At 37.6% G+C, this 17881-nt stretch overlaps 1 pseudogene; it reads left to right on the top strand.

The window, feature by feature from the left end:
* Positions 1-1505: 1505 nt before the first annotated feature.
* On the top strand, positions 1506-16291 carry LOC130884057 (vomeronasal type-2 receptor 116-like; annotated as a pseudogene).
* The last annotated feature ends 1590 nt before the right edge of the window (positions 16292-17881 follow it).

The following is a 17881-nucleotide window of genomic DNA, read 5'->3' as shown; positions in this document are numbered from 1 at the left end:
ATCTGAATAGATATTTTCCAGAAGAAAATATAAGTTGGTCTGATACACCCAGACTGAATATATGGCATAGTGGTGTAAACATAAAATAGGTGAACAATATTGGCAAGAAGTACATGCCCTTAATTTCTTCACTCATGACCTGGAGCAGGTATAGCCCCATGCCTTTGAGGCGAGTCTAGTCTACAACAAAGGATCATTCAAAACCATGAATCCATACATTATTTATGGCCTAAATGTGCATTAATACTGTCCATATACACAGATGCATACAGACATACATCTTTACAAAATACATCTCAGGTGTTTGAATACATTTAAAAATATATCTTAAAAAAGATTTTATCCCTGAAAAAAAAATAAACAAGAAAGAAAAAGAAAAAGATAAAGTTGGATAGGATGGGATATGTTAAGTATATCACCCACTGATTATAAATAATTTTAAGCAGAAGAGCTAAATATTGCCCATACTACTTTACACTCATCAGACATTTTGACTGCCTTAGCCAATTCAGTTAATTTCACAGAAAATACAGTAAATTCAATGGTTGACACATCATGTGCATCTTCATTGTTCAATAATTTAAAAAAGAAATCATGACCATGTTTACTCTTTGGTCAAAGCCTGTGGCCTTATCTTTACCTTTTGAGCAAGGTAAAAAAAACAGAGATGGACAAGGTTCTCTGTGAAAGATGACGATAGTGCATCTTCTTTACTGGAGATGCACTCTCATGAAATTTTAAAGTTTTTTCAAGCTTCCAGCTTCCTATGTCAGCTGAACATCACAACACAGAAGATTTATTTCAAACATTGGGGGTGGTTGGGAATATCGTTCAGTAACAGATACTCCTTGTTTTCATTGCACATGATTTTCTGCAGGTCTTTGTCCTAGTAAACACTGTATCGTTTTACAGAACACCAAAGGAAAACTATCAGTTTGTATTGGCCTTCATTTTTTCTGTGGATGAAGTCAACCGGGACCCTGATCTTTTACCAAATATGTCTTTCCATTTTGAAATTTTCTCAGAGTGGTGTAAGACTGTGCCACAATATCGCAGTTGCTTTCAATATTATCCTACTGACCATATTCAAGATACTGATTATATGTATCCTAATTATCACTGTAAGAAATTGAAGACCTGTATAGTTATGATTTCAGGACCAAACTCGGTAGTATCTTCTATGGTTGGGAAAGACATGGACAGCTTCATTCCTCAGCAGGTAAGCTTTTGTGTGGTGTGAGTTTGCAAGAAACCCTGTCTCCCTTGTTGCCATTCTCAGGGGCTACGAAAAATGTGAGAAGGAGACTGGCCTACACTTATTTCAAAGTGTGTAGTCCTTGGGTACTATTCAGAGACTTTAGGGGACTTCTGTATTTACATTTTATAATTTAGATGAGAGAAGAAGTAACAAAAAGAGGTTGTTTTAGAACTCTTTGCAGAGAAGTGTGTTGAACAAGTCCTAAAGAGTGCATGCTACCTCATGCTGCTCTGTTTCCTAGTTCCTTCAGCTTACCTATGGACCCTTCCATCCTACCCTGAGTGATCATGTACAATTTCCTTTTCTGTATCAAATGGCCCCTGAGGACACATCTCTACCCCTGGCCATGGTCTCCCTCATACTTCACTTCAGCTGGAACTGGGTTGGACTGACCATCTCAGACAATGATCAGAGTATCCAATTTTTCTCATATTTGAGAACAGAGATGGAAAAATATATACTCTGCTTTGCCTTTGTGAACATGATTCCTCTCAACATTCATTTGTACATGTTAAGAGCTGAAGTGTATTATAATCAAATCTTGACATCATCATCAAGTGTTGTTATCATTTATGGTGAAACAGATAGTACTCTCTCTGTCAGCTTTAGAATGTGGACATCTCGAGGTTTACAGAGAATCTGGGTCACCACCTCACAGTTCGATGTCACTACAAGTAAGAGTGACTCCTTGCCTGAACGGTTCCATGGGACTCTGGCATTTGCACACCACCATGCTGAGATTTCTGGTTTTAAAAATTTTATCCAGTCAAAGAACCCTCTCAAATACTCAGATGAATACCTGGCAGGGCTGGAGTGGATGAACTTTAACTGTGGAGTCTCGGTTTCTATGCGTCAGACACTGAGGAACTGCTCATCCAACAGCTCATTGGAATGGCTCATTGCACAGACATTCGACATGGCTTTTAGTGATGACCTTTATAACATATACAATGCTGTGTATACTGTGGCCCATGTCTACCATGAGATGCTACTTCAGCCAATAGGCAATCAGGAAGTACACTTGCCTAACTGTTTGAAGGTGATATTTCTATTTGATGATACTCAGTGTTTTCTATATCAGTCTTTATTAGAGTCTCAGCTGTCCCATTCTAGTGGGTTAGGATATATTTCCCCAAATAAAAAGATTTTTGAACATTTTTCCTCTTGAGGAAGTAAATTTAGAGGTTTGGAAAATCTCAAATGCAAACATTGTGGGGTGGGAGACAAAATTTCTCAATGATAATCAGTGATTCTTCTATAGAGCACCTGAATATCATCATCCCTGTTGTAATACTGGAAACATAGGAGTCTTCTTCGTTAATCATCTCCATGATAAAATGATGAGATTTTCTTCCTTAATTGTCAGATATGTGGTAATCAGTGTAGGGGATCATTTGCACAGGTGTTCTAAACTGAATCTGCCCCAACTCGGGGCTTGGAAAACTCACGTGTGTGTGAATGGATGGTTCTTATAGTGTATGGGTGGATGATTGTGGGTTTCTCTGTTCTTCTGGTTATGTTGTTTGGATGTTAAATATGTGTTTCTAGCTATCTGCATATCAGCCTGTCTTTATAAGTGAGAATAAATTGTTTTTTTTGGTCAATGTCTTTCTCTATGGGTGTGTTTCTGTGTGTCTCTCCCTATGTGTATTTTTTAGTGCATGTGTCTACAAGTGTCCATGTGTGGGATTTGTCTGTTTTTGTGGTTGTGCTTGTACTTATGCATATTTGTGTTACTGTGTATGGGTGTATTTGGTGAATGTGTTGTACATATGCATATCTGTGTTTCTGCTCTTCTGTATGTGTATCTGTCTTTGCATTTGAGGATAAATTTGTCTGTGTCAATGTCTCCCTGCATGGCTGTTTATATCTGTGTATGTCTCCTTGTGCATATTTATCCACAAATTTGTGAGCATGTTTATAGGCTTGTGTATGATTTTGTGGGCTTCTCTTTCTCTGTGTCTGAGTGCATAAGTCTGTCTCTGTATGTCTCTATGTTCATATCCTTTCTTGTGTTCAGGTGTATGTATGTGTAAATAGTATGTGCCTGTATTATGTATGTATCTATGTATGAATATGAGTCTGTGTATGCTTGTGTTTATGAACATTTAATACTTACAATTTATGTCTTCATGTATGACTGTGCTTATGTTTGGTAGTTCCTCTGAAAAAAATAAAACTCTAGGACTGTTATTATATTTCTATTTACCTACTTGCTTTCATTGAAGTTTCTCACCTGGGGACATTCAAGAAAGTTGCATTAAAGATGAAATCAGAATATATTTTCTGACTTCAAGGAAGGGCACACTCACTAAAGACTGCTGCCTGTCTTTCAGATGTACTCCTTACTTAGGAAGACCCACTTCACTAATCCAGTTGGGGACAGAGTGAATATGTACCAGAAAGAAAAACTGCAGCCAGAGTATGACATTTTCCAGATTTGGAATTTCCCAAATGGTCTTGGACTGAAGGTGAAGATAGGAATGTTTAGCCCACATTTTCCACATGGCCAACAGCTCCAAATATCTGAAGACATTCTAGAGTGGGCCACAGGAAGTAGACAGGTAGGTCTGACCTGATGTGCTGATTTACATTACACAGCAGTAACACTGTCACGTGGATCCACTTGTGTTTCCATGTAACTTAGTAAAAGTAGGTTGTCACATTAGGAGCCATTTTTTAGCCTCCTACAAAATGTTTCTTCTTTTTACTTGTTTGATGTGACATCATATGAATTGTTTCAGGATTTCATACATGCATACTGTGATTTTTATCATACCAGAACATGTTTCAAGCTTTTAAAATAAATAGCAAACTGGTGGTTACCACTATTTAATCTTATTTCCTGCGATTGAGAAATACTCTCTTGGTCCCATTCTGATAACTGCAAAGTGGTTTTCCTCTTTTCTGCTGCACCTCTGACACAGATGCTGAAAGACTGAGGCTAATTGTAAGGGATGAGTAAACTAAACATATGCCAATCATTCATTTTTATTATATATTTTTCTTTAAGTATTTTTGCGAACAGGTTCTAAATTGCCAATATCTTTAGGCATGCATTGACATAACATTTTTTGACCCATTTAGAAACCTTGTGAATTGCAATCTTGTTTTATCTTTCTGCCTTTTTGTTTTCTGTTGGTATGAGTGTTTTTCAGCATGTTTCTTTGCAGTACTGGAATGTGTGGTGCATATGCATGTCAGAACAATGATTTTGATTTCCACAAAACCGGAGACAACTTGGTTCTACACAGGGTGAACTACAAATGAATCTGCATCTGCTCATGAAGAGCAATTGTTATTGACAGCTGAGCCATGTCTCTAGCACTGAAGCTTACACTGTAAAAGAAATTTCTCACTAGAGGAACATTGCTTGAGTCCATGAATTCTTTCATAGTTCACCCAAAACAAACAAGCATGTATCTAGTTTCCTTATCTCTTTGTGTGGAGGTATTGATAGTAAAGAAATTTGCTTTTGAAAATTTATAAATGATGTATTCCACTATGGGTTTTATGTATATTATCGATAAGAATTCTCATGAAGGTGATTTTAAGATATCTTATTCAAACTCCCAAACTACAAAGTGGCTAGAATTTTAAAGGAGTTGACTTCAAGAGAGACTTCAAGCTGTATCTGAAGTTATATCTCAGGTTGCCCAGGCAGTATGAGATCTACAGTTACTATCCTTTCTCAGAGTGATGAGGAGTCATTCTCAGGGAAAAGGACATTTGATCTGAAGGTTTAACTACTGAACTACAGGTCCATCCACAGAGCAGTAATGGAATTTCACATGTGTTATAAGCTAGCCTCCCTTGAGCATTATGAAAAGATCCACTGCAGAAATCCAGAGGATTACAAACAATGCAATCTATACTTCTAGATATGCAAATTTCAATACACAAACAAGTGAAGAAACTATGAAGACATCCATGCAACAAATATTAGAGTCAGAAGTTTAAACAAGACTGTGTTCATGATGTACTGAACAAAGAATTCAAAGATGACCTTGAAAGTCAAACAACCTCCAGAAGAAAGCAAGGATTTCACAAAAACTTGCACACAATATGGAACTGTGTGAGCATGTGACAGATACATCCCAAAAGGTACAAAATAATGAAAAAATTCAAATTAAAAGATGGAAAGGAAAGACAAATGAAATCATTTAGAAATATCAGTGAAAAGTCTCACTAACAGAATACTTCAAGATGAAGACAGGGTGGCAAGACTCCAAGACCAGGCTGAAAATAGATCTGAAACGAAGATGAAGATAAAAAGAAGAAAAGATAATAGATGTGTGAGACCAAGAGGATAAAATTCAAGGATCCGATTTTTAACCTATTGCCAGAAGAGAAGAAGGATACACCATAAGCATCCACAGTACATCCAATAGTATGTAACAGTGACTCCCCAGAATACAGTGGGACATGTGGCTATCTAGAAACAGGAGGCATTTAAATACAAAACACATAATATCAGAAGAGAACCTTCCCCTGATATAGTTTACTTTGAATTCAAAATAACAGGACAAAGAGAAGTTGAAGGCTTCAGGAAAGAAGTGCATTTTGTAGAAATTCCCCACCTGGATTCCAGTAGATTCCTTCATGAACTCTCTGAAAACGGGACAGTATCAGTAATAGAATCGAAGCGGTTAGATTCATAACTGCCAAACCCCAAATACTATACCCAACAAAATTATTTTTCATTAATGAAGGAGACTGTGTTGCCTCCTCTTGAGTATCAAGTTGACAATATTTAGAATTCAATGAAACCCAAATATGCAGAGCAAAACTGAAAGGGATTTTTGCTTAATGTGAAGTGGGATGATCCACTTCTTATGCATATCTTATCTTTGAGATAGGAAATAAACACCTTACAAAGAGGAGGGGTGGTGCATGCCTTTAATCACAGAACTCTTGAGGCACAGGCAGGTGGATCTCTGAGTTGGGGGACAACCTGGTCTCCACAGTGAGATCCAGGACAGCCAGGATGAAAGATAAATCTTGTAGTTTAAAAACAAAACAAAAAATAAAGGAAAAGAAGTATGCTATATAGAAAGGAAGGCCAAAGGAGATAGATAGATAGATAGATAGATAGATAGATAGATAGATAGATAGATAGAGAGAGAGAGAACCTGCTATTAATTGAGATCTTTTAAGCGTGGAAAGTAGTTTTTTATCTGGATTTTCAGTTGGGAAGACACAACTTTATCCAGCTTATTTCATTTAGGAAAATCCACCTCTTATCTTGGATACACCCTTTGCTGGAATCACATATAAGGAAATAAAAAAAGAAAACCTTTGCTCTGTGTGTACTTGTTCCCAAGTTCATTGTTTCATTGGCACTAAGGGTATTTTTTGGGATTCCAGTGTATAATGGAGATCAGCTGAGGCATTAAGCCTCATGGACTGAGAAGTTGTTGGATTCTTGAACTTTCTATTCATATCCAACAATTATTGGCTTAGCTAGATCACAACATATTCTAATAAATTGCATATGTGTATATATAGAGGAGAGAGCCAGAGATAGAGACAGAAACAGAGACAGTTTTGTTCTGTAAGTTTGTTACTCCTAAAAACCGTAACTAATACAGAGATAGAGCAAAATTCAATGATGAACATAAATTATTAGAATTCACAATCATTCTAACACTATTATGGACGACGCCTGAAGAACTAATAGAACCTCAAAAATAAGATAAATACAAGTGATCAAAGTATATAAAGACAGCACTAGAACACCACACAGATAAACAACTATTAAAAGTATCAAATATTGCAATAACAACAATGAGCAATAACAATTAGTTAATAATTTTCAATACCAATTTACTGTTAGTCTTCCCATTCTCTAGTCAAAATACATAAAACATCAAGATTGGCAATAACCCTTCCATAACCCACTAAACAAATATCCAACCTCATTCTGAAAAAAGAAAATGAAACAAAAAAAAGCACAAAACTTCAACAAGACAACAGAAATATCTGCTCCTCTGGTAAAGATGACTGCATTTCAGAGACACAAGTTTGGTTCAACATATGAAGATGTAATGTGGCACATATATAGACTCATGGAACAACTAGAGGATCATCCAAATATGTGCAGAAATTGCACATAACAATTTCAGCATTCATTCAGAGTTAAAATAAAAAAACAGACACAAAAGAAAGATCACATCTTGCCTAAATCAGGTTTTCTTTTGATTAATTAATATTTTCCAGCCTGATCACTTTAAAAATGATTTCTGTGGCAAAGCATTTGACAACATTGTCCTACATGAAGAGAAACTCAAGAATTTCCATTAAAATCCTAAGTGAGGTCAGTTGTATGTTGAGGTACATATATTAATCTAAACTTTTGGGAGGCAGAGACAATCAGAGCCCTGTCTTTTTATGGCAAGTCTGGCCTACATAGCAAGTTCAAGCCAGCTAAAGATGCATATAGAGATCACACTTCAAAATACACGGGCAAAAAGTAGAAAAGATTATACATCTTCTCCACTCTCATTAAAAAATAGTCCTTAATATCTTAGTAAGAATAAAAGGAAATTGCAACCATGAAAAACAGAAAAGAAGAGAAGAAATATGTCCACTGGTAGCATACATGTTTAACCCCAGATTCAGGAGCTGAATATGCAGACGAGGCATATCCTTGTGGGATCTAAGTCAGCCTAGTCTATAGAAGGAGTGAGGAAGGTCTACCACCACTATACTGTGAAACCCGCTTTCAAGGAGGCAGAAAACAAAGGAAGATTTGTTCTTAACCAAATTGTGGAGAATATGAAAGAGCCTGTGCTTAGGAGACACTGCAGTTTCAAGACTGAAGTCAGCACTGAACAGAACATGCAATGTGAGGCTGCAGTATTAGCAGCTATCTGAAGCAGCTTAAAGATCCCTATCAAGGTTTTTAATGATATGAAGATATTTTATTTTAAACTTTAAGAAATCATTCAATTAACCTCAAGTTATTTAATTTTTATCTGTGTTCTGCAGTGTCTGCAGCCTGTATCAGGACTTTATTCCCAGGAAACGCCCCCCCTTCCAGCTCAGTGCACATCAGCTCAGCACTTCATCACTAGAAATGCGCCAGGCTCTGCCTATTCATCTATTTTTTTACACTATGTCATGCTTTGCAGGGTGATTTTAGTGGAGTTCATGTGTGCTAACTCAGATTTGATTTCTCCATTCATCCTAGCTTGCTATGCTATTGCTGTGATTAAACAGACCATAAGCAAAGTGAGAAGGGGAGGTTGGTTTGACTCATGGGTTATAGTTGAGGGAAGACAGGGCAGGAATCTGAAGACTGCAACTAAAGTACAGATCCTGAAGGAATACCTCTTACTGGCTTCTTCTGTTTGATTTCTCATACAGCCTGCCTAGGGGACAGCACTGCCCACAGTGGACTGAGCACTCCTACATCAAATACCAATGAGTAAAATGTTTTGCTGTTATGATGACAGGTTAATCCAATGGAATGATTTTTTTGGTTAAGGTTCCCTCTATATTTTAAATGTACTTTGTGTCAGGTTGCAAAAATTAATTAGAAAAAAAACCCTTTGCATGCTCTGTCATGTTTATTTGTCCAGAGTGAACAACTCAATCTTCTTCCTAAATTTCCAGCAATGTAACGCTATCAATTTTATATTAAATTGTTTCTACACCTTACATAAATTGGCATTCTATAATATGCTAAGTGAGATATGGTCACTCTTTGGTGTATATAAAATAAACGTATTGATATTTTATTGAAGATATTTAAAGTAGTTATGGAATGAACAGTCAGGTCTCCTGATATCAGCATGTGTCTAATATTCCTCAGATGCCGCCCTCTGTGTGCAGTGCTGATTGTGGTCCTGGATTCAGAAAGTTCTGGCAGGAGGGAATGGCAGCCTGCTGTTTTGATTGCAGTCCCTGCCCAGAAAATGAAATTTCTAATGAGACAAGTGAGTATTTACTGCCAAGATAAACCCTTCACATTGATCATCCTCTCTAACATAGACACGGATGATCAAAGGGTCTAAAAGCTGCTACACAGATAGAATATACCCCTTTCCTAAGTTAGATTTATTGGAATGTGATCAATACCAATGTTCCTTTTAAGTCACACTGTTTGCTATGACATAGATCTTTGATTCACTGAAAATTCATGGCATATGTCAGTTTCTCAAAGAAACAGTTTTGATATTCAAACTGCAGTGTAAAAGAAATCTGAACAAGGTCTTTCCTAGTGGTTGTATAATCTAATTGCATGTGTGTGTGTGTTCCTACTGACACTTATAAGCACCATGTAGGTTGAAGAATCAATGAGGATCAGAATAGGATATCAGATCCACTAAGCTCTGGTGTGGGAGGTCCTTCTAACAGCCTCTCACTACAGAACTCTGTTATTTGGATGTTAGGAACCAATTTCAAGTTCTCTGTATGGTTAATGAAAACAGGAATAATTACTTGTACAGTTAAATCAGAAACAGTTAAATATGAGACAGAAGACTTTAAATAATATCCAGAGACCCACTTTTCAAAGGATCAATGTGATTTGAACTCTATGGAATATTGATAAGTACCGACTCATGATATAGAACATATGAGTAGTCCTACATTCAATATTTTTATGTATAGCACCCATTTAATAATGTCACAAATATCATATTAAAACAGTTTGGTATGAAAGTACCTTAGTCACAATTATCTGAATGCTGTTGTTATGTACAAGCTCTTATTAGTCAAATGATATTTGTTTAGTGTTGGGTATATACAGATGACAGACATATTGTTTTTCTCTATGGTTCTCACCCCATGTAATACAATAAAAGTCTTTAAAGCATATTAATGGCCAATAATATGGTAAAGTAATTAATTCCCTTGCTACTACATCTAATAATGAGTTCATCCACAGCACCCATGTAATAAATAGAGGTAACGAACTCCTAGAGATTGTCTTCAGACTGTCGGGGGAGGCTGCACGTTCATCCCAACTGCCCAACTCGAAATAATCACACAGAAACTATATTCATTCAATCACTATTTGGCCCATTATGTTTAGCTTCTAATTGAGTGACTCTTACATAATAATTTAACCTATTTCTATTTGTATGTAGAACATAAATACTATTATTATAAATATAAAGCCATATTTATATGACAGTGGCTTACTGGGTAAAGTTTTCAACCATCTGTCCCTAGCAGCAGCTCCATTGCTTCTCTCTCCTTCTACTTCCTTTCTCCCAGCATTCTGCCTAACTTTGCCTGCTTACCTCTATTCTCTGTGCAGGCCCAAAGCAGTCCTTCATTCATTATCCAATAAAAGCAACACACAACAGAAGGACCTCCCAAACCATCTGGCCTCTATGCACTCAGTCATACAAGATACACCAAAGTAATAAACAGCATCTAATGCATTGGCTTTAAATGAAAAAAATTTATAAGACTAAATGGCATTGACTGTGCTATCACCCTTACTTGAGTATTCTCCTGTTATTGTCCTATATGGTGCTATATCTATATCTATTTTTACCCCTTGAGTAAACTGTGGGTCTGTATCTCACAGAAAAGGAAGAAGGAATGAACTTATCTGTTCACAAATGGATGGCATCAAGATGTAGGGCTTTTTAATGCTAAATATGTAGAGAGGTTTCTACCTTCAGTGATAGACTTACTGCTCCTTTTCTACATTTGTTTTCATTGTTATTTATTTGCTAGCTTGTTTTAAGTAAGCTCATAGGATGGTGGACGTTTTTTCATTTATTTATTTCATACACCAACCATAGTTTCTCCTTCCTCTTCTTTTTTCATACCCGTCTTTCCCCCACATCCACTCCTCTCTCCATTCAGAAAGAATAAGGCCTTCCATGGAAGCCAACAAAGCCTGGCATGCCAAGTTAAGGCAGAAACTAGACCCTTCCTTTTTTATTGGACAATCCATCCCACTACAGGGAATGTGTTCCAAAGGCCAGTTCATGTGCATGAATAGACCCTGGCTCCACTGCTAGGAATCCCGTAAACAGACCAGCCTACACAACTGTTAGACATGCAGAGTGCCAGGAGAGTCCTATGCTAGCTCCCTAGGTGTTGGTACAGATTCCATGAACTCCCTCGAGCTCAGGTCAGCTATTTCTGTGGGTTTCCCTGTCATGATCTTAGATTCATTTGGTTGGAAATTTTTTTTCCTTTTTATTTATTTTTTATTCTTTTTTAATTAAAATTTCCACCTGCTCCCCGTTTCCCATCTCCCTCCCCTCCTCCCAAATATTGCCCCCTCCCCCCACTCCCCTCCCCCTATCCCCACTCCTCTTCTCCTCCCCCCACACCATTCCCCCTCCCTCTCGATACTGAAGAGCAGTCCAAATTCTCTGCCCTGCGGGAAGACGAAGGTCTTCTATCTACGTCCAGGAAGGTGAGCGTCTAAACAGGCTAAGCTCCCACAAAGCCAGTTCATGTATTAGGATCGAAGCCTAGTGCCATTGTCCTTGGCTTCTCATCTGCCTTCATTGTCCGCCATGCTCAGAGAGTCCAGAATCAACCCATGCTTATTCAGTCCCAGACCAGCTGGCCTTGGTGGGCTCCCAATAGATCAGTTCCACTGTCACAGTGGGTGGGTGCATCCCTCGTGGTCCTGATTTCCTTGCTCATCTTCTCCCTCCTTCTGCTCCTCATTTGGACCTTAAGAGCTCAGACCGTTGCTCCAAATTGAGACTCTGTCTCTACCTCGATCCATCGCCAGATGAAGGTTCTAAGGTGATATGCAAGATATTCATCAGTATAGGATAGGGTCATTTCAGGTTCCCTCTCCTTAGTTGCCCAAGGTACCAGCTGGGAACATATTCCTGGACACCTGCGAACCCCTCAAGAGTCAAGTCTCTTGCCAACCCTAAGATGGCTCCCTTAGATAGGATATATACTTCGCTGCTCCCGTATCCTCCCTTCCTATATCCCAACCATCCCAGTCCCCCGAGCTCCTCCCATCCTCCCCTTCTCATGTTTCTCATCCTTGCGGGTGAGATGGCATGGGGCAAAGGGGAAATAGGATGGTTGGAAATTTTGTTCCCAACCTTTTACTCTGAGGTAATGTCTGTCTTTGAGGTTGAGGTGTGTTTCTTGTAACCCACAGAAGGATAGATTCTGGTTTCAAATCCATTCTGTTCGCCTATCTCTTTGTATTGGGAAATTGAATTCATTGATACTATAAAATGTTAATGATCAGAAATTATTAATTCTTGGCGGGTTTTTTGGCCTTGGTGGTGTTAGTGTTTGAGTTTCCCTTCTTTTGAGTGTTGCTGTTGTGAGTTATTTATTACCTGTGTTTTCATGGATTTAGCAAACTTACATGGGTTGGAATTTTTCTTATAGCATTTCTGTGTTGCTTAGTTTATGTATGGGTATTGTTTAAATCTCGTTTTGTCTTGAAATACATTGCTTTTCTTGTCTACAGTGATTGAGTGTTTTTCTGGGCATAATATTCTGTGCTAGCATCTGTGGCCCCTTATTGTCTGTAAAATATCAGTCCAGGACTTTCTAGCTTGTAGGGTCTCCTTTGAGAAGTCAGGTGTTATTCTGATAGATCTGCTTTTATATGTTTATTGGCCTTTTTCATCTGCAGCTCTTAAAATTCTTTCTTCATGGTTGTAGGATAAAGAGGCAGCTTTATCTCCATAACTACATTTTCTTTTTTTAAAAAACTTATTTAAGTCAGAAAAAATTAGTTCCTTATACTGTTTGCTTAGTGTTTGATTATTATGGGGTGAGGGACTGGTTTTGGTCTAGCCTATTTGGTATTATGTAAGCTTCTTGTGCTTTCATACACATGTCCTTCTTTGGGATTTTGTTTTGATTTTGTTAAATATATTTTCTGTGTCTCTGAGCTGAGATTCTTCTCCTTCTACCCTGATTATCCTTAGGATTTGTCTTTTCATTGTGCCACAGATTTCCTGGATATATTATGATTGGAATTGTTTGGATTTAACATTTCCTTTAACTTATGAATCTATTTCCTCCATTGTATCTTTAACATCTGTGATTGTCTCTTCCATCTCTTGTATTCTGTCCATAATGATTGAATCAGTAGTTCCTGTTCACTTAGCCATATTTTTCATTTCCTGAATTCCATCAGTTTATGTTTTGTATATAGTTTCTATTTCAATTTTCAAGTCTTTAACTATTTCCTTTACGTATTTGACTGCTTGTTCTTTGCTTTCTTTCTTTCTTTAAGGGATTTATTGATTTCTTCCAATACTTTCTTTGTCCTTTTTTTGATTTCTTAAGGGAATTTTTTATTTCCTCTTTAAGAGCCACTACCATTTTCCTTAAGTTATTATAAAGACTGTTTTCTTGTGTTTCAGCTGTATTGGAATGCTCAGGTCTTACTTTTGTAGGATCACTATCAGCCCCACATTGCTCTTTCACATGTTGAATGTATTCTTGTGCTGGCATTTACTCATCTGTTTTTCTAACAGGTGTGGGTCATGGCAGTGTTTAAGTAGTCTGTGCTTCCATCTAGTACGGCTCATGTCTATGCATGATTTTCAACTGCTGATTTGCACTTGTACCTATGTAGTCTTCTAAGGTTACATGGGATTACTGGCCATGGAGAAAATATTCAGGCACCTGCTTGCTGCCTGTGGCTGGGCCAGGACTGCAGAGGAATGGACTTTTTTCTTCCTAGAATTCTCCTATTCTCATTGATCTTCCTTTACTTCCTGTATGGTTGTCCCACCTATATTTCCTGCCTGGCTACTGGCCAATCAGCATTTATTTAAAATATAATTGACAGAATACAAACCATTGTTTCACACCAGGAGTGGGGATGCAGCCTGGAGGCAGGTCTCTTCAACTGCTTGCCACTCAAGCGAACTGCCATGTTGCTGCTTGTTATGTGCAATACCGAGGAGTACAGCATCCTTACTATCAGATGAGGACACAGCTAAGGGCAAACTTATTTAATTTATTTCATTATGTTTGCATTTTCCAATATCAAAATTATATTTATATAACCTTCCTTTCTCATTTTCCCCTCCTACTTACACCATATAAACCCAACTGACCTCATATTCACCATCTCTTTTGATACTTTACATGTAGTGATTCTGAAAGGACTGTAGCCATCCCAAGCATGGCAGGTATATCTCTAAAAATCCCTGTCCCTCTCTCACATTCCATTTGTCTTACTATAAACCATTAGATTACTATGGTTGCTTGAATAAAATTTGGCCCCATGACATCATGCAGAGTGATCCTATTAGGTTATTTGGTCTTTTTGGAGAAGATATGGTCTTATTAGATGAAGTGTTACACTGTGGAGGCAGAGTATGAGGTTTCATATATGCTTAAGAAACACACAGTGAGTCTGTTTACTTCCTGTTACCAATGGATAAAAACAGAATTCAAAGCCCCTTCTATAATTCCAGGTCCATCTGCATACAACCATATCCCAACATGATGATAATAAACTGAACTTCTGACTATAAGACACTCAATTAAATGTTTTTCTTTAAAAGAGTTGCCATGGTCATCATTTCTCTTCAAAGCAATATAAAACCTAAGACAATATCATTCTCAAAGCTAGCCACCAAGATCTATTGCCTTAATCATCCACTTCCTCCACCTGAGATTGACTATCACTGTCCAGATATCAAAATGTGAGGTCAAGCTAACAAAAATCCTTCATGACTGTCCTAATTAACATGATAATCCAATTTAACACTTTATCCTAAAATGGGGTAACCCTTTTACCATTATAAATTGCCATTCTCCCACAGGTTATAACTGTTTCTACTCTAATCAGAGAAAGATTTTTCTTCTTGGCCCAAATATCCACTCCTTCTCTCCTTTGTTCTGTTCCCTTCTCCCACATTCTCTGTCTCCTGTCTTTCTACTAAAAACATCTTTCCTTATAACATGACAAATGATGACATTAACACACATTTAACAGACAAAGTAGTGATTGTTTGGATTTATTCCGTGAAGAGATAAGGAATGAGTATTGTGAAATGGGAAGCATTGCTGTGCAGCATTATCTTTCAATGTCCTCCTCAGCACAAGTGCAGATATTCCAATGCTCATTTCAACATACATAATTAAAATGTCTTGTCAAGAAAAATGCTCAAGATTCACTAATCATATTTTTTTCCTCCATCAGATGTGGATCAGTGTGTAAAGTGTCCAGAGGATCAGTATGCCAATGCAGAACACATTCATTGCATTGACAAAACTGTGAGCTTTCTGACCTATGAAGACCCCTTGGGGATGACTCTGACCTTAATGGCCTTCTGCCTCACTGCCTTCACATCTGTCGTTCTTGGGATCTTCATAAAACACCATGACACTCCACTTGTGAAGGCCAATAACCGGAATCTCAGCTACACCTTGCTTGTCTCACTCATCTTTTGTTTCCTGTGTCCCTTGCTCTTTATTGGTCATCTCAATGCAGCTACGTGCATCCTGCAGCAAATCACATTTGGAGTAGTATTCAGTGTGGCTGTTTCTACTGTGTTAGCAAAAACAGTGACTGTGCTTCTGGCTTTCAAAGTCACAATCCCCGGAAGAAGGATGAGGTACTACCTGATTCCAAGGGCATCCAACTTCATCATTGTCATCTGCACTCTCATCCAAATTATTCTCTGTGCAATTTGGCTTGGAGTTTCTCCTCCATTTATTGAAATTGATGCCAAGAGTGAACAAGGCCACATCATCATTGTATGTAGCAAGGGCTCAATGATTGCATTTCATTGTGTCTTAGGATACCATGGCTCCCTTGCATTAGGGAGCTTCATTGTGGCTTTCTTGGCCAGGAATCTCCCTGACACATTCAATGAAGCCAAGTTGTTGACATTCAGCATGCTGGTGTTCTGCAGTGTCTGGGTCACCTTTCTTCCTGCATACCATAGCACCAAGGGCAAGGTCATGGTTGCTGTGGAGGTCTTCTCCATCTTGGCCTCCAGTGCAGGCTTGCTGGGGTGTATCTTTATCCCCAAGTGCTACATAATTTTGTTAAGACCAGAAAGAAATTCTCTTAAAAAGTTAAAGGAGAAAGCATCTTCTTGAACTACCATTTCCTAAATTGAAAGTGACAGCTATGGTTTTGGTACAAAACCACTTGTTATGATACAATGAAAGATGTATGCATTAGATAGTGACTCTCATTTTTTCTTCTAATGATGATGCCAAGAATTGACACACATACTACTTTTCTGAACATAATCTCTTGAAATCATCCATTCATCCACTTAATTTACAAGACCTGCCTATTGGACATTGTTGCATTGTAGAAGACTTTTTTTTTCTTTAGTATACAATCAGATTTAAAATAAACTAAAAGTCCATCTATTGATGTCTGAGTGAATGTGTGTCGTTAACCGCAGTGAGTGTTGAGACTAAAGACTCTCATGATCCATCCTTATACTTTCTCCCAAATTCATTATATCTCTATTTTCCTTCAAGAAAGTACAGGACTCCAAGAAACAACCACTCTACAGGAAAAAAATGTACAGTGAGACAAGGAAAAAAGAAAATCTTGTTAAGTGTTTCTGAGCAATTTGAATTTCCCTTTTGAGAATTCTCTGTTTAGTTCAGGACCCATTTAATATTGCAATCTTTGTTTTTGATTTATAGGATCTTGAGTTCTCCATATATTTTTGATATTTGACCTCTGTCAGATGTGGAGATGGTAAAAATATTTTCTCACTGTTGTAGGGAGAGGGCTGCTTGTTTTTTCTGGGTACCCAGCTAGCTTAACTCCAAAATAATCACACAGAAACCATATTCACTAAAACACTGCTTGGCCAATTAGCTCTAGCTTCTTATTAGCTAAGTCTTATATTAATTTAACCCATTTCTTGTATTTTGTGTATTGCTATGTTGCAGTAGCTTATCAAGTAATGTTCTTATTGGCATCTGTCTCATTCGGAGAATCCATGGCATTTCTCTCTTACTCTGCCTTTCTTCCTCCCAGCATTCAGTTCTGTCCTCCCACATCTTACCTAAGTTCTGCCCTATCAACTGATCAGGCAGATTCTTTATTCATTAATGCTAATCACAGCACACAGAGGAGACTCCCACATCTTCTCATTATCTAGGTTGCCTTAGAGGAGCTTTTCAGTTTGATGAGGTCCTATTTATTAATTATTGATCCTATTCAGTACACTACTGGTGTTCTTTCCAGAAATTTTTCTATCAATCCAATGATTTTGAGGCTCTTTCCCAATTCTACCAGGTTCAGTGTGTCTCTTTTTATATTAAAAGCTTTGATGAATTTGGACTTGAGTTTTGTGCAGGATGATCAGTATGGATATATTTATTTTCTACTATATGCAGACATCCGTAGGCAGCACCATTTGTTCAAGATGCCATGTTTTTTCAAGTCTGCTCTTCTGATTAGTCAAAACTAGGTGCCTGTAGCAGTATGGATTTATATCTAGGATTTCAATTCAATCCCATTGATTGACTTGTCTCTGTTTATGCTAATAACATGTTATTAATAGTGTAGGATTTTAGTACAACTTGAAATAGGAATGCTGATACTTCCAAAAATTTCTCTTATTGTTCATGATTATTTCAGCTATTCTGTTATTTGCTGTTTATCAATATGAAGCTGAACATTTTTCTTTGGATACCTGTGAATAATTGAGATGGAAG

This window comes from Chionomys nivalis, chromosome 11, assembly GCF_950005125.1.
Source record: "Chionomys nivalis chromosome 11, mChiNiv1.1, whole genome shotgun sequence".
In the NCBI taxonomy this organism is placed as follows: domain Eukaryota; kingdom Metazoa; phylum Chordata; class Mammalia; order Rodentia; family Cricetidae; genus Chionomys; species Chionomys nivalis.
The sequence above is the reverse complement of the archived record's forward strand: the minus strand, read 5'-3'. Positions and strand labels throughout refer to the sequence as shown.